Source organism: Ornithorhynchus anatinus, chromosome 5 (genome assembly GCF_004115215.2).
Source record: "Ornithorhynchus anatinus isolate Pmale09 chromosome 5, mOrnAna1.pri.v4, whole genome shotgun sequence".
Lineage (NCBI taxonomy): Eukaryota > Metazoa > Chordata > Mammalia > Monotremata > Ornithorhynchidae > Ornithorhynchus > Ornithorhynchus anatinus.
Window position 1 is genome coordinate 91,134,661 of NC_041732.1, and position 27,516 is coordinate 91,162,176.

The 27,516-nt window shown below is 50.2% G+C and overlaps 1 protein-coding gene and 1 long non-coding RNA gene across 8 annotated transcripts in view; one reads left to right on the plus strand and one right to left on the minus strand.

The window, feature by feature from the left end:
- Positions 1 to 27,516, minus strand: part of LDLRAD4 (low density lipoprotein receptor class A domain containing 4) — a 365,789-nt gene that overhangs the window by 28,594 nt on the left and 309,679 nt on the right. The gene's annotated exons all lie outside the window — the stretch shown is intronic.
- On the plus strand, positions 10,203 to 27,335 carry LOC120638389. Its single transcript, XR_005660038.1, has 3 exons — positions 10,203 to 10,251; positions 15,446 to 15,449; positions 27,325 to 27,335. It is a non-coding gene; the product is annotated as an uncharacterized LOC120638389 (long non-coding RNA).

The window sequence follows — 27,516 nt, forward strand, 5'->3', positions numbered from 1 at the left end:
TTAATATCTATCTCCCCCTCTTCTAGACTATAAATTGACTATTGACCATAGGCTATTGTGGGCAGGGAATGCCACTGTTAATTGTTGTATTGTACTTTCCCAAGCGCTTATACAGTGTTCTGCATATAGTAAACGCTCAATAAATGAAATTGAATGCATGGATCTTTGTTATATTGTACTCTCAAGCGTAAGTGTACAGGGTTCTCCATACAGTAAGTGCTAAATAAACATCATGGATTGATTAATTCACTGCAGACCAGGAAGAAATCCAAGGAGACAGCAGCACCCATTTAAAAATCTTTTAAACATCATGGTGGGACAAGGACCAGGCCCTTTGAAGAATTTGCTGATGTGGAACTTTTGGGAAAGTTACCGCCCCTGTGAGTCCCAAGGCAGGCAGGCGGGATGAGGCCAGGCTGACTTCTGAGCCAGGGTTCATTCCTAGGAGCCCATCCCAAATTTTTTACACCATTTTGTCTGTTGAACATCTTGAGATAATTACTTCTGAGGATTGGGGCCCTTCATAATAATCATGGTATTTGTTAAGAGCTCACTACGTTTCATGTACATAGAGAAGCAGCGTGACTTCGTGGCAAGAGCATGGGCTTGGGAGTGAGAAGTCATGGGTTCTAATCCAGCCTCCGCCACTTGTCTGTTGTGTGACCTGGGGCACTTAACTTCTCTGTGCCTCAGTTACCTCATCTAGAAAATGGGAATTAAGGCTGTAAGCCCCACGTGGGACAACCTGATTACCTCGTACCTACCACAGCACTTAGAACAGTGCTTGGCACATAGTAAGCGCTTAACAAATACCATAATTATTATGCACTGTTCTAAGCACTTCCCTTCTAGACTGTGGGCTCTTTGTGGGCAGGTAATGTGACTACCAACTCCCAACTCCCAAGTGCTTAGTATACAGTGCTCTGCACATAGTAAATACCCGGTAAATACCACTGATGGATTGGAGTAGATACGGGTTAATCGGTTCAGATACAGCCCCTGTACCACATGAGGATCAAAGTCTAAATATGACTTTACCCAAGATCCGCTCCTTTCTCTGAGGGTTATAACATAGTAAAAACCTGCCACAGGACTAGAACCAGACCAGAACGACTAACAGATATCACAATTATTATAATTATTACTATCATTAGAGTCTTTTCTTCCACATTTGCCCTTCCTCTCCCCTCATTCACCATCAACATCCCAATTTAGCAAACACCTACTTCGTGTGACCTCGGCCCAGGGCACTGAGGGGCTACAAGAGAAGAAGTCAACATGGACTCTGTTCTCAAGGATCTTCCAGTATAATGGGGCCAGGCAGCCGAGATCCCAGGGCTGATTCACCCAGTTACAGCCCTCGAATCCGTCACGGCTGAAGAGGAAGTGGTTGATGGAGCAGGAGCTTGGTTAATCCTCACAGGTTCTGGCTAAGGGTGCGGTGTGGGGGACTCTCGCCTCCTCCTGACTCAGAATCTATTTCTGCGGGAAAAGGAAGTGGTTGAACATTGCTCACCTAAGGGTTATGGGTAAAACCCAGCTTGCCTACCAGGGTGAATAGGTTCACCATATTGTACATGTGTGGGGTGAGAGGTCACTGAAACCAAATCATCGGGATGTCGATGCGATTAAAAAAGAAAGAACAAAACACCAAACTTATCTGCACTAGGTCCACCAATGAAGACATATGATTTGTTTCCACCTGCGCTGGACGGTCCATCAACGGCCCCACCACCTGTCTGCTGGGTGACCTCGAGTTTAGTTTCTCTGGTCCTCAGTTTCCTCATCTGCAAAACGGGAATAAAGTACCTGTTCTTCCTCCTACTTAGACTGTGAACTCTGGGTGGCCCAGGGACTGTGTCTGATCTGATTATCTTGTAAGCCTACCAGACTGCTTGGCAATCAATCAGTGATTCTTACTGAGGACTTACTGTGGGCAGAACACTGTACTAAGCACTTGGGAGAGTACAGTACAACAGAGCTGGCAAACACATTCCCTGTCCACAGTGAGCTTAGTCTAGAGGCACACAAAAAGTACTTAAATACCACAATTATATTACACTAGTCATATATTATTATTATTATTGTTTTATTACTATCTCTATTGCCCTCTCCACGCGCCTGACTTCCTTCCAGGAAATTGAAGGTCAGGTTGAACGTGGAAAGGGGCATGTTATGAGGCCCTGCTCCAGGAGCCTTTAGGAGGAGGGCAGAGCACAGGGAAAGCAGAGAAATAAGTTATACTGTCAGAGGATGGAGCAAACCCTCCAAGACTGATCCAGATGGAAACCCTTCCCGAATCCTGCCAGTACAGTCAGCCCCGGCTCTGATGACACAAACCACTTCCCTTCAGGGTGTCCTGTCACTGGAGGCAGAAATACTACCCTTCAGCCAGTCCTGCCCTCGGGTACACAAACCTCTACCTTCCATTCATTCATTCATCCAGTCAACCCTGCTCCGGGGACACAAACCAGGAAGCTCTGGAAGAGTTAAGAATATGAGCTCACCCCAGCCCCTGTGTGCTCTTCCCATCTAGACAAAGCCCCGGCTCATTCCTGGCTTCTTGTGGAAATTTCCAAATCCGTCACTGGCTGGCCAGGCTTCCGCTGGCCATCTTGACTACTGAATCAGCCTTCTCGTCTACCTCCCCGCTTCCCGTCTCTCCACACCCAGGTCCATTCTTCACTCTGCCGCCCGCATCATTTTTCTTCAAAAAACATTCAGTGCACGACTCCCCACTCCTCACGTAGCTCCAGGGGTTGCCCTTCCTCCTCTGCATCCAACAGAAACTCCTTACCATCGGCTTTAAAGCATTCAATCAGCTCGGCCCCTCTTACCTCACCCGACAGATCTTCTACTACAGTCCAGACCGGACACTTCACTTCTCGAACACCAGCTTACTCATTGAGTCCCAGTCTCCACTACCTTGCCACCATCTCTTTCCCCATATCCTCCCTCTGGCCTGGAACTCCCTCCCCTCCTATAGACGCCAGACCACCACTCTTCCCACCTTCGAAGCCTTATTGAGGTCACATCCCCTCCAAGAGGCCTTCCCCGATTAAGCCCTCTTAGCCCCGACTTCTTCCCCGTTCTGTATCATCAATGCACTCGGGTCCATATCCCATGGGCATTTGGTAATTCATCCCACCCTCGGCCTCACAGTATTTACATTCATATCTGTAAATTATTTATTTATATTAATGTCTGTCTTCCCCGCTAGACTCTCTAAACGCTGTGTGGGAAGGGAATGTGTCTACCAGCTCTGTAGTACTGTACTCACCCAAGCGCTCAGTATAGTGTTCTCCACACAGTAAGCGCTCAATAAATACCATTGATTGATTGATGGATTGATTCCGGTGGGCTGGGTGTAGGGGACTGCAGGCATAAAATACCTGGGGTACTTGGGCAACTGATTAGGACAACAGAGAGCTTTTAGTGGGGCCTGGGGCCTGTTGGTCCCCTGAATGGGGATGACCCAGTCCTCTGGGCCCCGTGACTTGGCCACGCCCACCACACAAACCTCTCCGATGGTCATGTTGTGGTTGCTTCGTCCCAGCTACTCCTGTCCAGCTGCCTTCAACCCCAGGGACTCCAATAATAATTACGGTACTTGTTAAATGGGACGACCGCTGTTCTAAGCAATGGAGTAGATATAAGTCAATCAGGTTGGACACAGTCCCTGTCCCACATGGGGCTCACACCCTGGATTCCCATTTTACAGATGAGGTAACTGAGGCCCAGAGAAGAGAAGTGACTTGCCCAAGGTCACACAGCAGGCACGTGGCAGAGCTGGGATTAGATCTGGGATTCGAAACCGGGTCCTTCTGACTCCCAGGCCCATGCTCTTCCCACTAAGCCACCCTGCTTCAGCCACGGGGAGAAGCGACTGGAGGCAGCAGATGGAAAATGGCCAGTTTCACATTTTTAGATTAACTCAGAGGGCAGAATGAGGAGAAACTAAAGCGTGGACAAAACAAAAGCTAACTCTGGGGTGCAATTTACTGGCTGGGTGATCTCTGCTTTCTTTTTTGAGCTGGATGAGCCGCTTCTTCCGACTCCCGAAGAGAAGACATCAAACACTTCGGGGGCGAGGGTCAAAAGAAGACAGTTGGCATGGAGGCGGCTGGGGAGACAGGCTGGCCCGGTGGGAAGCATGCGGTACGTTAAGTCAGGAAACCCCGGCTCTAGTTCCAGCTCCACATGACCTTGGGTATGTCACTTAACATCTCTTACCTCCATTTCCTCATCTAATAATAACTGTGGTATTTGTTAAGTGCTTATTATGTGGCAAGTGCTGTACTAAGTGCTGGGGTAGAAAAACGATAATCAGGTCCCACATGGGGCTCACAATTTAGAGAAGCAGGTTCTAGCAGCGCAGTTTAGTGGAAAGAACACGGGCTTGGGAGTCAGAGGTCGTGGGTTCTGAACAGCTACCTCATCTGTAAAATGGGGATTGGAATTGTGAGCCCCATGTGGGACAGGGACTGTGTACTACCCAATTTGCTCGTATCCTCCTCAGCACTTAGTACAGTGCTTCACACATAGTAAGCGCTTAAGAAATACCATAATTAAATTAATTAGATTAATCTAAGTAAGAGGGAGAAAAGGTATTGAATCCCCATTTTGTAGAAGAGGAAATGGAGGGACTGAGAAGTGAAGTGACTTGCCCACGATCACACAGCAGATAAGAGCCGAAACTGGGATTAGAACCCAGGTCCGCTGTCTCCCGGGTCCATGCTCTTTCCCCTAGGCCGTGCTGCTCCTCTGGAGCACGAGCAGCTGAAAAATCAAGGTGAAATCACTGTTCTCCCTCCTTATTAGAAAATGAGTCCTGAGTGGAAGAGGGACTGGTCAGATTTTCTTGCATCTATCCCAGTTCTTAGCACAGTGCATGTGCACACAGGATGTGCTTAACAGGAGCCGGTTATTACTATGTTGATGCAGCAAAATTCCATGGACTACTGTAGCCTCACCTCTGGACGGTGCAGAGAGGAAACAGAAAGTCAGTGACAGGCCCCTAGAAATAAAACTCATGGTTCCAAACAAGGCAAGGGGCAGCCTTTTGAAGAAACTGGAACTCTCGTGGCCAACCCCATAATTAGCCAGCACCAGGAAGCGCCGCAAAGAAACCCCCTCACAACCAGTCTTGTAACAATCAGTGACGCCGCTTTCCTCCTTTAGGAAGGTGATCTGGGGAAAGAACCCGGCACCGACCTACATGGGGCTCACAGTCTAAGAGGGAGGGAGAACGAGCATTTTTCCCCATTTTACAGATGGGGAAACTGAGGCATTTAGAAGATAAGTGACTCAGCTGGGTGAGCGGCAATTGGTTTCCCCCTGCATTTCAGCCACTTGGATTTTAGACCCATTTCCATTTAAACCAGGTTGGGGCCCGTCGGACCCGCTTCCGACCACAGGGACCGGAGCTTGATTAAATCAAAAAACGGCTGCCATAAAAAGTCACCTGCCTCTGAAACAAACCCCTCAACGAAATCCCCTAGCCCGGGAAATTAAAGTTCAGTGGCTTTGGATTTCAGGACGAGGCTGAGTGGGTAAAGTCGAGCCCTGAAAGGACCCTACTCTCCACTCCTGGGAAGTGGCCTCGGCCGACCGAGGCAGGACCTCAGACCCCGCCGCCCCAGTGGATGTCCCAGCGGGCCGTGGCAGGGGCTGGGTACAAGCAGGGCTGGGTGACGGAGGGCTCTCTTCGGGCCTCGCACACAGGACACGGACGCCAGCCCAGCCCAGCAGAAGCGGAAGCAGGCTCGACCCCGGCTGGGCGGCCAGAGGGTTTTCCCCACACTAATCTCTGGGCAAGACCTTCTCCCCTAGAAGGGCTTGACTGGTGTCAATCCTCCCAGCGACATCTGCCCCGATTCCTTCAGGAGGTGAAGAGCTCTGTGACTTACTGTCGGGGACAGGGGGTGGCGGAGGAGGGAAGATGTTTCCAGAGAGACGGCACAGCCAGTTCATGTTTGCAAGACGGCGGTGGGCTGGCGGGCCCGGCAGTGGGGAGGGGATAAGTGGAGAAGACGGGGGGGAGATAAGGGAGGGAGAGACAAGGCGGGGGGAGGAGGGGTAGAAGAGGGGGAGATATGGGGAGAAGGGGAGAAAGGGAAAGGAGGGGAGAAACAGGAAGGATGAGAGAGGCAGGGAGAAGGGGAGGGCCGGGGAGAAGAGTAGGGGAGAGGAAATGGGGAGGGGAGAGGTGGGAAGTTAAGAGGCAGGGAAGAGAGTAGAGCCAGGAAGGTCAGTAGAGGCAGGAAGGACAGGAGAGGCAGGATGGACAGGAGAGGCAGGGAGGACAGGAGAGGCAGGTTATCCCCAAGGCTCAAACTCAACACTCACTTCCATTTTCCTTTCCAGCCACTGGTTCCCCACTCTGCCTCCCCTCCCCTCCATGATGCTGTCCTGTCTGGGTCAGCCCAGCCATGGGGGCAGGAGGCCATGACACCGGCCCCCTGGGATCCTCAGAGCCACAAGGAGATGGGGACGCCCCCACTCGCTGGCTCCGCGGGATTGCCACTGGCAGGAGACACGTTGGCTTTCTCTGGCCTGCCAAGACAGAGCAGTGAGACACAGCGGCTTCACCCAACAGAAGAACTGCCCAGGAGCACCAACAGCCCAGGAAAGAGGCCTCCCTCTCCATTCCCTTACCTCTGGGGTACCACTGTTCCTCGTCCCCAGGGATACCACCGTTCCCCAGCCTCGGGGGCACCATCACTCTCCAGTCCAGGGGGTACCACCATAACCCAGCCCTGGGGGCACCACTGGTCCTCATCCTCAACGGCACTGCCATTCATTCATTCACCCTCATTTATGGAGAGTTTACTGTGTGCAGAGCACTATACTAAGCGCTCGGGAGAGTATACTATAACAATAAACAGACACATGAAAGGATAACACAGGAAAACCTCCTAAGTGGTCAACAATGAATGCTGTCAGTCCCAACCCTCTCATTTTCCCTCATTTTTTTTGATCCAAGGGGAAGAGCAGCAAGACGATATAGTCGATGGTTTTTATTGAGCGCTTACTGTGTGCAGAGCACTGTACTAAGTACTTGGGAGAACAGAAGATAATGGAATTGGTAGACACAGTCCCTGCCCAAAGGGGCTTGCAGTATAGAGGGGGATACAGATATATGGTAAGGGTTTCTAATCTCCATTTTTTAAAGGTCTGCTTCTGAAAAATCAGAAAGCAATCCCGCCTCTTATTTGCCTTCCAAGTTCAAATTCTAACACCGCTCGTCGGTCTTAGGGGCACCACTGTTCCTCATCCTCAGGGGATAGCACCTCAACCCCAGGGGCACTACCATTCCCCAGGCCTGGGGGTACCACCGCTTCCCATCCTCAGGGGCATCACCACTCCCCAGAAATGGAGGCACCACTGCTCCTCATCCCCAAGGGCATCACCACTCCCTAACCCAGGCAATACTGGGCCACCTACGTGGGAAGGGTGGGCAGGTTCACACCATGGATCCGTTAGCACAGAAACGACCTCGTTGCAGGTTGAAAGGGCCAGGGGTTCCAACAGCCAGGGTGGGGCTCGGGGCTGCCTGGCTGTTCCCGGGAACCAGGGGGCAGAGTGTTGGGCCCCGAAGCGGAACAGCCCTTTAAAGCTCTCCATCATCTTGCCCCCTCCTACCTCACCTCGCTATTCTCCTGCAGAAACGCTCTGGGCATGTCACTCCCCTCCTTAAGAACCTCCAGTGGTTGCCTATCAACCTCTGCACAAAACAAAAACTTCTCACTCTAGGCTACAAGGCTGTCCATCACCTCGCCCCCTCCTACCTCTCCTCCCTTCTCTCTTTCTACCGCCCACCCCGCACGCTCCGCTCCTCTGCCGCCCACCTCCTCACCGTCCCCCGTTCTCGCCTATCCGGCCGTCGACCCCCTGCCCACGTCCTCCCGCTGTCCTGGAATGCCCTCCCTCCTCACCTCGGCCAAACTAACTCTCTTCCCCTCTTCAAAGCCCTACTGAGCTCACCTCCTCCAAGAGGCCTTCCCAGACTGAGCTTCCCCTTTTCCCTCTGCTCCCTCTGCTGCCTCTCTGCCCCGCCTTCACCTCCCCTCAGCTAAGGCCCCTTCCCCCCCCTTTCCCTCTGCTCCTCCCCCTCTCCCTTCCCCTCCCCTCAGCACTGTGCTCATTTGTACATATTTTTATTACCCGACTTATTTTGTTAATGAGGTGTACATCCCCTTGATTCTATTTATTCCTATTATTTCTGTCCGTCTTCCCCGATTAGACTGAGCGCCCGTCAATGGGCAGGCATTGTCTCTATCTGTTGCCGAATTGTACACTCCAAGAGCTTAGTACAGTGCTCTGCACATAGTAAGCACTCGATAAATACTATTGAATGAATGAATGAATACTCTCCTACTATAACCCAGCCGGCACAGCCTCTAATGCTAATCTTCTCAGTGTACCTTGATCTCATCTGTCTCACCACCAACCTCTCACCCACATCCTTCCTCTGACCTGGCACGCCCTCCCCCTCATATCCAACTCTCCTCTGTCTTCAGAGCCTTACTGAAGGCACATCTCCTCCAAGAGGCCTTCCCTGACTAAGCCCTCCTTTCTTCTTCTGCCGCTCCCTTCTGCATCGCCCTGTCTTGCTCTCTTTATTCATCCCCTCCTTCCATCCTCACAGCACTTACAGTCCTCTAGACTGTAAACTCGTTGTGGGCAGGGAATGTGTCTAGTTATTGTTCGTTCATTCAATCATATTTATTGAGCACTTACTGTGTGCGGAGCACTGTTCTAAGCGCTCGGGAGAGTAGCATACAACTATAAACAGTCACATTCCCTTCCCACAACAAGCTTACAGTCTAGCGGTGGGGTGACAGGCAATGACATAAAAAATAAATTACAGATATGTACTTCGGTGCCATGGGGCTGGGAGGGGGGAAGAACAGAGGGAGCAAGTCAGGGTGTCGCCGAAGGGAGTGGGAGATGAGGAAGAGGGAGGCTCAGTCAGGGAAGGCCTCCTGGAGGAGATGTGCCTTCAATAAGGCTCCGAAGGGGAGAAAAGTAATTGTCTGTCAGATACGAGGAGGGAGGCGTTCCAGGCCAGAGGGAGGACGTCGGTGAGGGGTCGACAGTGAGATAGATGAGATCAAGGCACAGTGAGAAGATTAGCATTAGAGGAGCAAAACGTGTGGGCTGGGTTGCAGTAGGAGAGTAGCGAGGTGAGGTAGGAGGGGGCAAGGTGACAGAATGTTATATTGTTACATTCTACTCTCCCAAGCGCTTAGTACAGTGCTCTGCACGACAGTAAGCACTCAAGAAATGCCATCGACTGACTGACCGGTCCTCCACAGCCAGAAGGACATTGTTCCCAAAGCCCTGGGGAAGCCCCTCAGCCCCAGTCATGTCCTGCTGACCCTGCGCCCGGCCAGGGGAGGGGCAAGGAAGCGGAGTCAGAACGCTGGAGTGGCACGTCCCTTGCCCAGGGCTGGAGCTGCTGTGGGCCCGGCCATCGACGGCCAGACCAACGACTCAGCTCGACGCCCTCCGCCTTGGGCCCACCGGACCCGGGCCTTGGGTCTGAATCTATTTGACAAGAGCTCGCCCGAGCTCGAAGCCCTAGCCGCAAGGGCCGAGTCCAGCATGGGGCACTGTTCGAGAGGTTGTGGGGGGAGGGACTTGCCCTCGTCACACCCATCTCTCTACGCCGCTCCCGCCCCCGCCCCGACTGACTCACTGGACCCACCAAAGATGCCTACCGACACCTGGGGGACCCTCACTGGCAAAACGAGTGCGAAGCAGAGCCCGGTGCTTACAGGGGCCTGAGACCAGAACAGTTCGAGTCACTGATTGGTACAGGTGGAAGACAAAGACAGTGCGAAGATGAAGATCAGCAGCAGCAGGTAGGTGGCTTTTCACTTCCCTTCCTTAGTCACCGCGTTACCAAAGTGCTCATTCTTGAGAATTTAAATTCCAGGTCAAAAAGGATCAAATTTCATGTGGCTAGAATTCCCAGCTAACAGCATTCATGGTTTCTTCCCAGGAATACTTTGTAGAGGAGGTCACCGTTGCAGCCAACCCCAATCATCCAGGCCCTTTGCTTCCTTCCCTTCTTCTGAACACCTTCACTTTGTGGCCCTTCCACGGCCTCTCGTGATGACTGGGAGCAGCCCGGTGGCGCCTGCAACTGGCTCCTCGTGAGCGGGGATCGTATCTACCAATTCTACTGTGGTGAGTATCCCCGCCTGTCGCGCGGGAGACCGGGGTTCGATTCCCCGACGGGGAGTTCGCTGCATTTTGGGGAAGCAGCGTGGCTCAGTGGAAAGAGCCTGGGCTTCGGAGTCGGAGGTCATGGGTTCGACTCCCGGCTCTGTCACTTGTCTGCTGTGCGACTGTGGGCAAGTCACTTAACTTGTCTGTGCCTCAGTTACCTCATCTGTAAAATGGGGATTGACTGTGAGCCTCACGTGGTCGACCTGATTACCCTGTATCTCCCCCAGAGCTTAGAACAGTGCTCTGCACATAGTAAGCGCTTAACAAATACCAACATTATTATTATTATTACTGCAGGGTGCTCCCCCAAGCACTCAGTACAGTGCTCTCCATTCAGTAAGCGTTCAGTGAGTACCACTGATGGATGGATTGACCAGGCCCAGTCCAAGACCAGCACCTTCAGTGTGGGTGGGGCTGAGTCCTGGGCTCACCAGCATTCTCCTGGCTGAGGCGAACAATCAGCTCACGTGGCAGGCTGATCTAGGTCTCGCCCAGTTTATCATTTCTCATCTGTAGGAGTGAGGGAGCGGCGTAGGATCTAAAGGAAAGATCACAGATCCGGTAGCCAGAGGAGCTGAGTTCTCATCCCAGCTCTGACACTTGCCTGCTATGTAACGTTTGACAAATTAATTAACGTCTCTTTGCCTCAGTTTCCTCATCTGTTAAAGCGGGATTCAATACCCTTCCTGCCTCTTGCCTAGACCGTGAGCCCCGTGAGACAGAGATTGCGCCCGATCTGATTATCTTATATTTAGTGCTTAATACAGTGCTCGATACATAGTAAGGAACTAACGAATACCGTAATTATTATCGGATCGGTGCCGACACCAGAGAAAACATCCAAAGGGGGTGGGATGTGAACCCGACAGAGCTGAGGAGATCACTCGTGCCCTTCCAAACAGACACCGAAGACTCTCCCTTTGCCCTAGATGGTATACTGGCCTAGCGGCAAGAGCACGGGCTTGGGAGTCAGAGGACGTGGGTTCTAATCCCGGCACCACCACTTGTCTGTTGTGTGACTTTGGGCAACTCATTTCATTTCTCTGTGCCTCAGTTACTTCATCTGTAAAATGGGGATTAAGACCGTGAGCCCCACGGGGGGCAACCTGTATCCCGCCCGGGGCTCAGAACAGTGCTTGGCGCACAGTAAGCGTTTAACAAATACGATCGTTATTATTATCCTTATAGGAGAGGGAAGGAGGCTGGGGGCAGACGGGAGAGGGAGGGAGTGGGGTTCAGATGGGAGAGGGAAGGGAACGGGGTTCGGACGGGAAAGGGAAAGGCGTGGGGGTAGACGGGAAAGGGAAGGGTATGGCCGGGAGGGCGGACAGAAGAAGGAAGGGGGTTGGGGGTAAATGGTAGAGGGAAAGGGGGGCAGATGGGACAGTACTTCACTCCTAGACAATAAATCTGAGATGGTCCTTTTGGTTCAGTCAGCAGCCTGTGCCAGGTCCCCACATACCGCACGTCAAACTGCTCTCCAAACCTCTCCCAAACCAGACTCCGGGGGCTCCCCCATCTCATCGGGAATTCATAGTACCTGGGGGTTCCATGTCGGTGGCCCGCGACAATCGGCCCCCTACCCAAAAATCCATCCCGAAGATTAGATGGGGCCAGGAGGATGGGGCTTTACGATTTCAGCCCCTGCCCAGGTGCAGGAGGTTACCGGCGTTCGCCGCCGAGAACGATGGATGAGTCACAGAGCCAGGGTTCCCCCACCCCCAAAGCTCAAAACATGATTTACCAGAAAGAGCCCTTCACCAGCAAAGCTTCTTGGGATGCGAAAACACACAGTCGACTTGACTTTGCCCCGAAATAGACAAAAATAGGAAATGGGTGGGGTCAGAGCCAGGGCCGAGGCGGGGGCCTGGGCTCGCCTGGACACTGTTACCGCTGCCGGCTCTCGCAGACCAGGGGGATACCAGTCTGACGGGAGGGCGGGCGGACAGGAGAGCGGAAGGGAAGGCGGGAGGGGCGGCAGGTGGTGCAAGCCCCCGCTCCCCTCACCTCTCAGGCTGGTCTATTCTGGGACTGCAGTAGGAAACTTGGCGGCACAATGTTTCCGAACTTCCGCTCACCACTTCCCTAGGTTCGGGTCACTTCTAAGGGCGTAGTTTTCAGCCTCAGCATGCACACACACATACACACAAACACACCTCTAAGGAAGGTCATTTCATTGTTATTTGGACTGACGCAAATCTGTGCCCAGGAAGCACACCCCCATCTGCTTCTAGAGAGTCAATGTCCCACTAGAGAATAGGAGCTAGAATGGGCCGGGGCCAGGCCCAACCCTCCTCTCTCCAGAATCCTGTGTCCCACCCCCACCCCACCCCAAGCAGCCCCCCCGGCCTCTGCCCCAACATGTCAACAAAACTCAACGTGTCCAAGACTGAGCTCCTTATCTTCCCTCCCAAACCCTTTCCTCTCCTTTACTTTCCCGTCACTGTGGATGGGACTACCATCCTTCCCGTCTCACAAGTCCACAACCTTGGTGTCATCCTTGACTCCGCTCTCTCATTCACCCCACACATCCAATCCGTCACCAAAACCTACCGGTCTCACCTTCACAACATTGCCAAGATCCTCCCTTTCCTCTCCATCCAAACGGCTACCTTTCTGGTACAATCTCTCATAATATCCCGACTGGATTATTGCGTCAGCCTCCTCTCTGATCTCCCATCCTCCTTTCTCTCCCTGCTTCGGTCTATACTTCACTCTGCTGCCCGGATTATCTTTCTACAGCAACGCTCTTGGCATGTCACTCTCCTCCTCAAAAACCTCCAGTGGTTGCCTGTCAACCTTCGCATGAAGCAAAGACTCCTCTCCCTTGGCTTTAAAGCTCTCCATCACCTTGTCCCCTCCTACCTCACCTCCCTCCTCTCCTACAGCCCATCCCGTACACTCCACTCCCCTGCCGCTATCCTCCCCACGGTGCTTCGCTCTCACCTGTCCCGCCGTAGACCCCTGGCCCATGCCCCACCATTGATCTGGAATGCCTCCCTCCTCACATCCGCCAACCTAACTCTCTTCCCCTCTTCAAAGCCCTACTGAGAGCTCACTTCCTCCAGGAGGCCTTCCCAGACTTAGCCCTCTCTTTCCCTCTGTCTCTCCTCCCCTTCCCATTCCTCCTACTCCCTCCCTCTGCTCTACCCCCTTCCCCTCCCCACAGCACTTGTGTATATTTGTATATATTATTTATTACTCTATTTCATTAATGATGTGTATATATCTATAATTCTATTTATCCATTTTGATGCTACTGATGCCTGTCTACTTGTTTCGTTTTGTCATCTGTCTCCCCCTTCTAGACCGTGAGCCCGTTGTTGGATAGGGATTGTCTCTATTGCCGAATTGTACTTTCCAAGCTCTTAGTACAGTGCTCCGCACACAGTAAGCGCTCAATAAATATGATTGAATGAATGCCTCAGTTTTGCCCTGGGGTCTTGAATTGGTGGATGGCCGGCGGGAGCCGGTAGGTCCCCGATCTGCTCAAACCTCCATGACTGGAGAAGATCAACCAACAGAATTTATGGAGCACTGCTGCATGTGGGGACAGGGCGAGACCAAGCACTTTGGACGGTTCAACCGAGTAAGGCACTGTGATCCCGGCCCTCAAGGAGATTACAATCAGATGCCCTGAAAGAAAGGCTGACTTCCTTTGGAAGTGAACTTTTCATCATCATCCTCACTGGTATCTGTTGAGCGCTTCCTATGTGCATAACACCAAACTTTTCCTTGTACAGATGTGATTTTCGTAAGGGTTTGAAGGTGGGGAGAGCGGTGATCTGCCGTAGACGAAAGCGGAGGGAGTTCCAGAATGATCGATTTATTTCCAAATAATTGCAAGGAAAATTACAATCCGGTCAGCCTGAAATGCAAGGAAATAGGATGAAAATGGCATGGCCTAGTGGAAAGAGCACAGGCCTGGGACTCGTCTATGTGTTCACTGCATGACCTTGGGCAAATCACTTAAATTCTCTGTGCCTCAATCATGTCATCTGTGAAATAGGGATTAAATCCTACTCCCTCCTACTTAGCTTGTGAACCCCATGTGGGAAAGGAACTGTGTCCAAGCTGGTTAACCTGTAGCTACCCCACTGCTTAGAACAGTACTTGACACTTCGTAAGCGCTTAACTAGTAGCAAAATTAAATTACCTAATCCAATATTTTTATTAAAGAATGATGGGGTGCTGGCGGTGAGCCATCTCTTGCTTCAGATTACCTGCTATTTGAATAAATTGGTCAATCGATCAATCAATGCTATTTACTGAGTGCTTATTGTGTGCAGAGCACCGTACCAAGCACAGGGAGAATATAACACAATATAGTTGATAGACACTTTCCCTGCCCACAAGGACCTGACAGTCTAGAGGGGGAGACAGATACTAATCTAAATAAATTATAAATATGTACATAAGTGCCGTGGGGTGAAGGTGGGGTGAATACGAAGTGCTTAAAGGGTACGGAGGACCCGGGTTCTAATCCTGACTCCGCCACGTGCCTGCTCTGTATCCTTGGGCAAGTCACTTAACTTCCCTGTGCCACAATTACCTCACCTGTAAAATGGAGATTCAATTCCTGTCATCTCTCCTACTCAGATTGTGAGCTCTGTGTGGGACAGGGACTGTGTCTGACCTGATTATCTCGTATGTCTCCAGCCCTTTGAACAGTGCTTGACACATAGTAAGCACTTAACAAATACCACAATTATTACAAATCTAAATGCACAGACACAGAAGGGAGAGGCAGCCAGGGAAAAGAGGGAAGGCCTTTTGCAGGAGATGTGACCTTAATAAGGCTTCGAAGGTGGGGACAGTCGTGGACTGGAGTCTATATGTGGAGGGGGAAGAAGTTCCAGGCCGGAGGGAGGATGTGTGCAAGGGATTAGCAGCGAGTTAAGCAAGACTGAGGTACAGTAAGTAGGTTGGCGTTAGAGGAGCCAACTGGGCCTGCTGGGTTGTAATAGGAAAGCTTGAGTCACTGATTGACAGAGGAGGAAGAAACACAAAAAACAGAGCCAAGATGAAGGTCAGCAGCAGGTAGGTGGTTTTTCACTTCCCTTCCTTTGTCACTGCATTGCCAAAGTGCTAACTTTTGAGAATTAGGAGGGGGCAAGATGACTGAATGCCTTAAAGCCGATGGTAAGGAGTTTATATTCAGTGCGGAGGTGAACGGGCAACCACTGAAAGTTCTAGAGGAGTGGAGAGATGTGGGTTGAGCTCTGTTTTTTAGAAAAAAATGATTCAGGCAGCAGAGTGAAGTAAGAACTAGAGTGGAGAGAGACAGAAGGCATGGAGGTCAGTGAGGAGACAGTAGTAGCCAGGCAGGATAGGATAGGTGCTTGAAATCAGCATAATAGCAGCTTGGATGGAGAGGGAAAGGCAGACTTCAGCGATATTGCGAAGGTAGAGCCAACAGGATTTGGTGAAGCTGAATATATGGGTTGAAAGTGAGGAGTTAAAGAAAATGCCAAGGTTATGAGCCTGTGGGACAAGGAGGCTAGGGACAAGGAGGCATGAATTGATGGACAATTCATCAATGCAGATAACGCATTTGGGTCTTGGCCAGAGAGTCACCCTGAAAATGTCAAATTAAACTCAGACAAAATGTTGACGAAAGCAGGTCAACAAAGAGGAATCCACAGGTGGGACACAGTAAGAATAAGAAGCCCCTGCCATCTGTCACTGACTGCGGAAACCTAGGCAGTTTGCGGGTATGTGTATGTGTGTGTGTGTGTGTGTGAGAGAGAGAGAGAGAGAGAGAGAGAGAGAGAGAGAGAGAGAACTGTCCTATGTGTTCGAAGAAGATGCCAGTGACGTGTCTGCATTTGTGGGGCCGATAAGATCAGTGCATGACAGATACCTTCCACATCATATGCAAAAACAGCCCCTCGCTATTACCCATTACTGTTTTTGTTACCCACCGCGCCTGGTACTATTTTCTTTCCTTCCTCATGGTGCCATAATCTTTTCAAAGCCATTACTCCGAGACAGTTACCCTGTTTCTGATTGCTGCACGCCAAGCTGTCTCCCAGCTACCCACTGCTATGCTCTGTAATTTTGATGTTTTATTTTATTGTGTCTTTAAAGCACATAACTGCATCATACCTATTTTTCTTCTTGCTCCCACTGTATTTATAAGTATATGCAATTTATGTCTGCGTCCCTCGTTACATTTTCTAGTCCTTAAGGGCTGGGGCAATGCTTTCCACTTGTATTGCCCTCTTCCTAGTCTTTGGCATAGTGTTCTGCATATAGCAGGTGCCCAGTGAACGCTATAGACTGAATTGAATGAATCTTTCCTCTTTCATAATAATTATTATTAAAGAGCTTTCTATGTGCCAAGCACTGTTCGAAGCACCGCGGTAGATACAAGTTAATCAGGTTGGACACCGCCCCTGTCCCATATGGGGCTTACAGTCTTAATCCTCATTTTACAGATGAGGTCATCGAGGCCCAGAGAAGTTAAGTGACTTGCCCAAGGTCACACAGCAGACAAGTGGTGGAGCTGGGATTAGAAACCATGACCTTCTGACTCCCAGGCCGATGCTCCATCCACTAAGGTAAGCAGCTTCTCACTTTTGTACCGACACCATTCTGCATCACCATAGAATAGTTATTTAGAAATTCTATTTTTTTATTGGTATTTGTTAAATGCTTGTTATGTGCCAGGCCCTGTACTAAGCACTGGGGTAATTCAGGGTTGTCAGGTTGGGCACAGGTCCTGTCCCACATGGGGCTCACTGTCTTAATCCCCATTTTAAGGGTAAGATAACTGAGGCCCAGAAGTGAAGTGACTTGCCCACGGTCACACACAGCAGACAAGTGGAGCCAGAATTAGAACCCAGGTCCTTCTGACTCTGAAGCCCATTCTCCACATACATCCCTCCCAGTAAAGGGGGGATGGGATGGCCTGCTCCAAAGGGTGGGTAGTTCCAGGTCTTTCAATCAATCATATTCATTGGGCGCTTACTATGTGCAGAGAACACTGTACTAAGCACTTGGGAAAGTACAATACAACAGAAATAGCAGATACGTTCTCTGCCCATAATGAGCTTACAGTCTAGAGGAGGAGACAGTCATTAATATGAATGAATAAATAATTTATCATCTACAGTTTAAAGATATGCACATAGGTCCTTGTTCCACGGTAACTGCTGTCTTTCCTCCTGCCACCGAGGGTCCCGAGGGATGAAAGCTTCTTCTGCACACACCCACAGCATGAGGCCTCCACAAAACCCGGGAAGACTGGTGGCCTGAGCTCAAAGCCCTGAGGAGCCTGAGATTCTGATCCTCTAGCCACATCTCCCTACTGATTTTGTGTATTTGATAATGATGGCATTTCTTAAGCACTTACTATGTGCAATGCACTGTTCTAAGCGCTGGGGGGGGATACAAGGTGATCAGGTTGGCCCACATGGGGCTCACAGTCTTGATCCCCCTTTTACAGATGAGGGAACTGAGGCCCAGAGAAGTGAAGTGACTTGCCCAAAGTCCCAAGCCCAGGCTCTTTCCTGTCTGGGCTGGGTTGTCATATTTCATTATTCCTGATATATTCGTCTCCAGTCTTGCATTTCCTCCTGCCTTCAAAACATCTCTCCTTGGATGTCCCACCGTCTCCTCAAATTTAGCATATCTAAAACAGAGCTCCTTATCTTCCCAACCCAAACCCTGTCCTTTCCCTGACTTTCCCATCACGGTAAACTGCACCACCATCCTTCCTGTCTCACAAGCCCATAACCTCGGCGTTATCCTTGCCTTCTTTCTCTCATTCAACCCATCACTAAATCCTGTCGGTTCGATCTTCTCAACATTGCTAAGATTGCGAGAAGCTCAGTGGAAAGAGCCCGGGCTTGGGAGTCGAAGGTCATGGGCTCAAATCCCGGCTCTGCCACTTGTCAGCTGTGTGACTGAGGGCAAGTCGCTTCACAGGGCCTCAGTTCCCTCATCTGGAAAATGGGGATTGACCGTGAGCCTCACGTGGGACATTGGTTACCCTGTATCTCTCCCAGCGCTTAGAACAGTGCTCTCCACGTAGTAAGCGCTTAACAAATACCAACATTATTATTAAACCGCTCCATCCAAACTGTCACCATGTTAATCCAATCTCTTATCCTCTCCCACCTTGATTAGTGTAAGAGCCTCCTTGTCGGCCTCCTTGCCTCCTGTCTCCCCCGACTGCAGTGCACTCTAATGCCCGGATCTTTTTTCTATAAAAACGATCAGGCCATGTTTCCCCACCTCCTCAAGACCCTCCAGGGGTTGCCCATCCACCTCCGCATCAAACAGAAACTCCTTCCCATCGGCTTTAAAGCACTGAATCCCTTTGCCCGCTCCCACCTCACCTGGCTATTCTCCTATTACAACCCAGCCCACACACTTCACTCCTCTAATGCCAACCTTCTCACCGTACCTAGATCTCATCTCTCTCACCGCCGACCTCTCGCCCACATGCCGCCTCTGGCCTGGAACCTCCTCCCTCTTCGTATCCGACAGATAATTACACACATAGTAATTGGCACATAGTAAGCACTTACAAGAACGAAAATAATAATAATAGCTATTATTATTGTGCCTTGGGGTGCACTTTCACTACCAATTTTGACTAGGATGGGATGCCCAAATTTACTCATATTCTGCCAGTCTGTACCTCTTCATCTCTTTGATAGTCACCCCAGTCCCATAGCACTTATATACATATCAGCGTGGCTCAGTGGAAAGAGCACGGGCTTAGGAGTCAGACGTCATGGGTTCTAATCCCGGCTCCGCCACTTGTCAGCTGTGTGACTATGGGCAAGTCACTTCACTTTTCAGTGCCTCAGTTACCTCATCTGGAAAATGAGGATTAAAAGTGCCAGCCCCAAATGGGACAACCTGATTACGCTGTATCTACCCCAGCGCTTAAGAACAGTGCTCTGCACATAGTAAGTGTTTAACCAATACCAACATTATTACTATTATTATATCCTTATACTCTACTATTTCCCCTATCTGTAATTCAACTCTCGTACAATGCACTCTCCCAAGTACTTAGTGCAGAGCTGTGTATACAGTAAATGCTCAATAAATATGATTGATTGACTGATTGTAATTTATGTAGTTTAGACATACACATGTCTGTCTCCCCCGTCGACTGAAAGCTCCTTTGGGAAAGGATCACATCTCCCGACTTCTGAAATGTACTTTCCCCATCAGTTAGTTCAGTGTTCTATACACAGTAAGCACTCAATAAATACCACTCATTGATCGATTGACGGTGTGTGGAGGTGGACACAGGAGAGTACTGCATTGTGAGTTTTCCTTAATGCAGGGTAGTGCAGGAAAGCAGAAAAAGTGGGAGTCTTCTTCTGAAAACAGAACGACAATTCCTAGGTGTGTGTTTCCTGTCTCCTCTGGTCACGGCTTGAAATGCTAACAATTTAGAACCCAGGTCCCTCTGACTGTCAGGCCCGTTAGGGAACACTGCTTTCCAATAATATTATTACTATTGTATTTGTGTAGCACTTACTATGTGTCAAGTACTGTTCTAAATGCTGGGGTAGGGAGAAGATAATCTGGTCGGTCACAGTCAATTTCCCCCATGGGGCTCCCAGTCTAAGTATTTCCTCACCCAGTTCTCCTTCATAAATTAATTCTCTTAATGACCTTCCTAACAGCCACATCAAATTGATATTTGAATAGCTGATCACTCAGGCAAGTGATAACGACCTGCGATGTATTTGGACATTTCAGAGGAAGGTTTGGACCGTTCCCAAGGCAATAGGTCCTGTAGATTGTAAACTCGTTGTGGGTCGGGAACTACCGACTCTATTGTATGATATTCTACCAAGGGTTTAGTATGGCGCTCTGCACGCAGTAAGCCCTCAATAATTACCACTGATTGATTGATCCGTAGAGCATCGCTGGAAGGAGATGGTCCCGGAGTGGGGAAGGGGCATCACGTGGCCTATCCTGAGTGGTTTTCCCCGGGATTTTGAACCACCCCATCCAAGCAAGTTTTGCCCACCCCTCAAGCAAGAGCCAAAAGTTCCAGCTTCGTTGGCAGCCAGCGTTGGTGAACGATTCAGCCCACGGTAGCTCCAGAGTCTGGGCACACAACGGGGCTTCTCCAGGGGAAGGAGCTGGGTGATGGGGAAGGGTAGCCTCTGCTCTCCCACTAATAATAATAATAATAATGTTGGTATTTGTTAAATAAATTGTACACGCTCAATAAATACTATTGAATGAAATACTACTGAATGTATTTCCCGGGTGAACCCTGCAGTCGTGGCCTGGGAGCTGCCACTACACTGCTCCGCCAGGGGGAGCTTTGCCCTCGTGCTCCAGAGCTACAGTCAGTCCGTCAGTCAACTGTATTTACTGAGCGTTTACTGGGCGCAGAGCACTGTACTAAGCGCTTGGAAGAGTACAACAATATGGCAGACACATTCCTTGCCCACTGGCAGTCCTCGGGGTCAGGGGAGGACAGAGGGAGTGGGAGAGAAGTTCCTTTGGCTTTTCCCACCCTCTTCCCACCTTCTCCGTTCTTTACCCCTTGGGCCCCCTCCCCTCTCACCACCTCCCTCTGGCCCGCATTCTGCCTTAGCTTGAGGGATCCCACTTGGAGTCCACCTATAATTTCCCATCACCTTTCCTGGGGCTCAATCTGAGAGGGCTCCGTTGGCCTGTCGTTTGGGACCTGAACCAAGGGACCAGTCCCCTTCCAAAATCCTTCTCAGTGAGAAGCAGCGTGGCTCAGTGGAAAGAGCTCGGGCTTAGGAGTCAGAGGTCATGGGTTCTAATCCCCGCCCCGCCACCTGTCAGCTGTGTGACTTTGGGCGAGTCACTTAACTTCTCTGTGCCTCAGTTACCGCATCTGTAAAATGGGGATTAAGACTGTGAGCGTGGGACAACCTGATTACCCTGTATCTACTCCAGTGCTTAGAAGAGTGCTTGGCACATAGTAAGCACGTAACAAATACCAACATTATTATTATTATTATTAGAGACGTGGCCAAGGGTCTCTCCATGGGACCTGCAGGTGGCTCGGGCCAGCCATCCCAGTCACTGGCTGGGGTCTTCCACTGTTCAAAGAGGCCAGAGTGATCATGAACAATCCAGACTCCCTCAGGTCAGCACCAACTGCTCCTTCGGTATTGTGGAGGAGGGTGGAAATCCCTCTGGGGCAGGGCTGCTGGGAGCGGGGAGAGAGGAGGGAAGGATATGGCCCATTCCTAGAACCCAACAGATGCTGGCTCTCCTATGGCACTGGAAATGCCGGAAATGAGCAGACCCCTACGCAGTGACCATCCTGAAGGGGCTCGATGCCAATCTGGCTTCTGGAGCAAGCCGCAATGGGACAGTAAATCAGTAGCCAGTCACAGGTATTTATTGAGCATCTATTGAGTGCACAGCATGTGCCCTTGGGAGAGTAGAAGAGTAGTGAAATACCCACTCCCTGCCCACAGATGGCTTGCAATCTAATGGGAGAGATGGCAAAAATGATCTATGACGGTTTTTGCGACGTGTGACTTAAATAAGGTATTCGTTAAGCACTTACTATGTGCCAGGCATCATACTAAGCACTGGGGTGGATACAGGCAAATAATAATAATTATGGCATTTGTAAGTGCTTACTAGGTGCCAAACACTGTCCTAAGAAGGTTGGACACGGTCCGTGTCCCATGTGGGGCTCACAGTCTCAAGCCCAATTTTACAGATTAGGAACCTGAGGCACAGAGAAGTTAAGTGACTTGCCCAAGGTCTCTCAGCAGAAGAGTGGTGGAGCTTGGATTAGAACTCACGACTTTCTGACTCTCAGGTCCATACTCTATCTACTATACCATGCTTAAAAAAGGGGACCTGTCCCAGATTTTGTTCCGGGGCCCCCACATCCAAGGTTTTACTGCCCTGGCAAGGAAACGGTCAGGGAGGTGTCAGTCCTTCCCGGGGCAGGGCTCAGTTAGGGCCCCCCGGGGGCTTTGGCTCCAAGGCTCCCTTGGGCCGGTCTACTCGGGTCCCTCCTCAATCGGACCGTCCCGAGGAAAAGGTGGAGGGCGCTTGGGCCTCCTCGTGTTCTCTATCTGCTGTTGGATAGCTCCAGCTAGTACAACCCAAACTTTCCCAGATAAGCAGTTGCCACCAGCCTCGATGGGTTTGCATCACCAAGGGACCCCGGCAAACTTGGCGGGGACCGACGGCTGCCCGGGACCCCTGTTTGTCAGCAGCTGGCCGGGGGAGAAAACCCAAAGTCACCCAGTGAGGTAGCGTGCAGACCCTGGAGTTGTAATTCACGCAAGCAGATACCACAGGCCTCCCTTCACTGTAGACCGAAGAGCTATAAACCGATGTTTACTCTAGTTAGAGAAAATAGGCACAATCTACTACGATCTCCCTGCGGAAGCCCACGCCAACAAAACGAAGATTTGGGAAGCCAGGACCTTCCAGTCCTCCCTCTGAGCCCAGCCACAGAACTCTCTTGTGACCGCATCAGCCTGACTGACAGAAAGCCCTTCCCCAACTTTGCTCCCCAAAGCCCTGCAGTCGCTCCAACCCTCCGCGGGGTCGGGTGACCTCACGGGAGTCCCCAGAGCTCCAGCCTGTGGAAAGGGGAGCCAAGGACGGGCCTGAAGAGCTGTCAAACAGATCGAGCCCGGAACCAATCACGGGATTCGACTAAGGAAGCCAAACCACAGACACGCGCTTAGGTCTGCTCAAGCCCGGTACATCAGTTTCCACTGCTTCCAGGCTCAGCCACCGTCAGAGTCACTCGCTGCCAAGCTCTTTCCATTAACAGCCGTCACGTTAAAGAACAAGCGGAATCCACTCCTTGTGCTCAATCTGCCGCTCAGTTTGGCGGGTGCCGGCCCCTGCGCTTCGTGACATTTGACGACTCAGATCTCTCTCTCCCCTCCCCTGCCTCCATCATCTGCAAACCCAACCCGAAGCCAATTCTCCCCATCCTTTCACCTTTGCGGGGACTCTCTGAACCCGAGGCAGTGGCCGGCCCCTGCCTCGGTCAAAGAAGCCAGGGAAAGACAGCTATATTCCCCTCGTCGGGTCTTCCGGGGTCGGCCGGCATCCCGGCGGCTGGGTCCGGGCTGAGTCCTGGCTGATGAGCTGGTTTCCTTATGAAATCCCCTGTCCAGACAGTTTCCTCCCACTGCCCCAAGCAACCTGGGACCACAATCCCAGCTGCCTCTCTTCCTGGCTGGCTGGACTACCCAGGAATAGATTCTCCTTCATCATCGAACGGTCCCCGTTACGTTTTTATTTCTCGCTGCCATAGTGACACCTTCTGGTGAATGAGAACCCAGAGGAGCGATTCCTGAGGTCGCCTCACCCCGGTTCAGTCCAGATATACCGGAGCTTCTCCCTCCCCTCACCACCCCCCTCAGCCCCGGTCTATTTTTGCCAGGGGGTAAGCATTTCAGCAAGCTTAGACAAACACACAAGCAGTGTGACGGGAAGATAAATTTGGTAATGGTTGCTTAGGAACGGACAACAGTGCAATCAATAAGCCGTTTCACAGAGAGTTCGCCCTCCACTCATTCGAAGGAGCCAAAAACCTGAGCCAACTAAACCAGTCACTGTACTTCAAGAGCAAAATTTTTCCGATGCCCAGACAAAAACCTCTGCTTATTAATATGAGACAAGAGGTAGAACGCCCACCGTCGAATTGAAAAGACCAAAATCCGTTTTGAACTCCAAATCAAAAAGCGAGTGGAGAATTTAGAGGATGGGTAGCCTTTATCTGAGTGCTTACTGTAGGCGGGGCAACTTACTAAGCACTTGGGAGAGTACAACAGAGTCGGCAGACATACTATCTGCCCCCAAGGTGCATAAATCTAGAGGGGGAGACAGACATTGATATAAATAATTCTCCTGCTCTTCCCCAAGCCACGCTCTCAAAATCCAATAGACCACAGTTCTCTCCACAGTCCAAGCCCTCCTGAAAGCCTACCTCTTCCAAAATGCCTTTCCCAATTAACTCCCAGCACCTCAAGCCACATAAACCCATCGGCCATTTCTACTATTACTTACCCCCACCTTCAGTATTTCTGTGTATGCACTTTTTTAATTGTACTTTTAACGATTTCTTTGGGCTGTTTTGTTTCTGAATACTCTTAAGTCTGCCTCCCCTCATTAGACTGTAAACATGGGCAGGGAATGGGTGATTTGCTTGTTTTGTGCTTCCCAAGCACTTATTACAGTATACTTCCCTCTGTGCCTGATTCCTTTGTAAAATGGGGATTCGATACCTGTTCTCCCTCCTACTCAGACTGTGAACCCCATGAGGGCACGGGACTGTGTCCAATTTGATTATCATGTGTCTACCCCAGAATTTCATACAGTGCTTGTCACATAATAGTCACTTAACTTTGATATTTGACTCATCATCATTGACTCCTGGAGAGCCGCGACTTGTTCTGCTTGGGGAGGCAGGACTGAGCAAAAACAAGCAGCATAGGCGTTTTTGCCATAAACCATATTTGGGCTCCTGAAGTCTTAGAACCTCATGTGCAAGGCAAAGGGTGAGAGAAGAGGAGCCCTATCTAGACCAGCGTGACCTAGTGGAAAGAGCACGGGCCTGGGAGTCGGAAGGATGCGGGTTCTAATACCGTCTCCGCCACTTGTCTCCTGTGTGACCTTGGACAAGTCACTTCACTTCTCAGGGCCTCAGTTCCCGGTAGATATATTCCTTGTCCACAAGGAGCTTACAGTCTAGAGGAGTAGACAGATATGAATATAAACACATTATGACTATATACATAAGTTCTGATGGGCTAAGGGAGGGGTGAATAAAAGGTGCAAATCCAAGCATAAGGGTGATGCAGAAGGGAGTGGGAGAAGAGGAAATAAGGGCTTAGTCGGGGAAGGCCTCTTGGAGGAGATTTGCTTTTGATAAGACTTTGACATACACCTCCTTCAGAAAGTCTTCCTTGACTAATCTGGAACCACCCCCACCGTTCTAATGCACCCACTCCCAAAGATTTTCATTTCCAGTCCAATGTTACTTGTGCATTTAATGTAATATTCATACAGTCGAAAATGTAAAATCCATAACCCTCGTTTCAAGTAACGGGTGGATTTCAAATATGTTTACCCCAGACTCTATTCTGGGCATATCAGGGCATTCTGTAGATTTAATCGGCTCTTTGGTAGTATTCACTGAGTACAGGAGTAATTGCGGGCACTGCCTATCACCTGCTTGTAATTCAGAGAAATAAGCACTTTCCATAGTTTTCTTGGACCCCAGAACATAGATGGGTGAATTCTCCCCCAAGCAGGAAAATAGTTAGGCCCCTGTCTGGACTGGACTGTAGATTTTGGATATTTACGGGTTCGAGGAATGTAGTTTTCTTATCTTCCACTGTATCCACCACCACCCTATCTATGTTTTTCTGGTGATCGCCCCTCCAAACAGTAAACCGCTGGAGGAGAGGGAACTCTGTAAGCCTCCCAGGACCGAGTTCAGGGCCAGGAACCCGGAGTCAGGCGGCGAGGGCTGAGGCGAACGATTCCGAATACCAATGAAAAGGGAACAGATCTGCTCTGTCCTCAATCCAACTTGAACAAAAGTTCAAATTCCCACACGATATGCCTGACACTTCGAAGCCACTTCCAGCCCATCTTTAAGGAGAGCGCTTCCAAAATTATGAATCAAAGGAAGAGACAAGCGCTAGGATTTTGCTTGTTATTCTTCACAGCTCGGCCCACTCCTCGGCCCAGCTCAGAGAGACAGGAAGCCCAGCTGTTGCCAAAGCTCCATTTGCTGAGAGGATAAACAGTCCCAAACTCCCAATGTCAGGAGTTAGCCACGTCCCTCCAGTTAAACTCCTGAATGGCGACAGGGATAAAGTTAGAAAGCCAAAGAAGCAAGGATGCTTTTCCGCCTCGTTCGAAACACGGCAACTCTCCCTGCTCCCGCAAGCCAGGAGATCCCAGTTAATATTCCCGGAGGGCTGCCGGGAAACCACATGCAGTTTACAGGACTAACCATGAAGATGTTCCACACAAACGGCAACAGATCTACTTTTCCCCGCAATCCCCAAGGGGAGGCAACTCTGTACTTTTCCTTTCCATTAAAAGGGCATGTACCTTATTCGGGGCTTCGGCTCAATTCGGACAGCTTTGCAATCTGCTATCTTCCAGACCATTTCAAATGACAGCACTGATCTGCAAATCAACAACTCATCTGATATTGAATTCAACAGGTCACTGAACACCAAGATGTTTCATTAGAAATAATTTAGATGAACAGTTTCTATTAAGGAGAGAGAATGCGGGGGGCAGACGATGGGAGAAAGGAGACTGTGACTAAGTTTGATGGTGTCTTGTTGCAATTACACTTAAGATTCTGCACGTCAAACGGCTTCAAAAATATTCTGTCACAGGCCCACGCGGTGCCTGCAGGATCCGACTGTGTAATGTTTGTTTGTCTGGGTGATAGCCACATTCAATTTTTCGCAACTGGAAGTCCCATGAAAAAAATCAACTTTAAATAGATTTCCAGAAGGCCTTAAACACTGTCCTCAGCTCCGGCATATTCCAGGATACATACTCCGTTTCTAAGGGAAATATTATTCGGGGACAAGAGACCACGGACAGCACAAAAATAAATGCATTTTTTTCAAATTATCTCTTGACCCTTAGACCAGATAGACTTCTGTATCTGGCTATTTATAGCTATCCTTTACTTGGGCTTTTACACATTGGCCCAGAGTCTACTCAGATGAATTTGGGTGTCGATGCTAACACAGGGTTGCTGGCCTATTTAAAGCAGTTCCCACTGAAAGCCACACACCAAAAACTAAATTGGTGTGTTGAAATCCAAAAGGGTCACCTGGAATATACTTCCAATTCGTTTCCCAAACTCAGGGGACACAGTTTGGGAACTGACCTATCTTGTAGTGCTTAGCAGAGTTCTAGGCCCATAGTAAGTGCTTACAAAATACCAATTCCATCATAACCCCAGAGGCACAAATCAACCCACTAATGGTATTTATTGAGCACCCTCTGTGTGCAGAGCACCGTGGCAAGCATTTGGAAAAGTACAGAGGAAAAGTAGACACGATCTCTGCCCTCAAGGATCTTGTAATATAGCGGAGGAGACAGATGCTCAAGTAAATTGCAAGTAGGAGGAAGGAATTGAGTATATGAGATGTATGTAAGTGCTAGGGGAGGAAAGGGGGAGTACTTAGGTGCGTAGGTGGAGTTAAAATGCTGACATGTGGAGAGATTAGGCATTCATCATGGAAGGCCTCCCGGAGGAGACGGAAACTTTAAGCCTGCCAG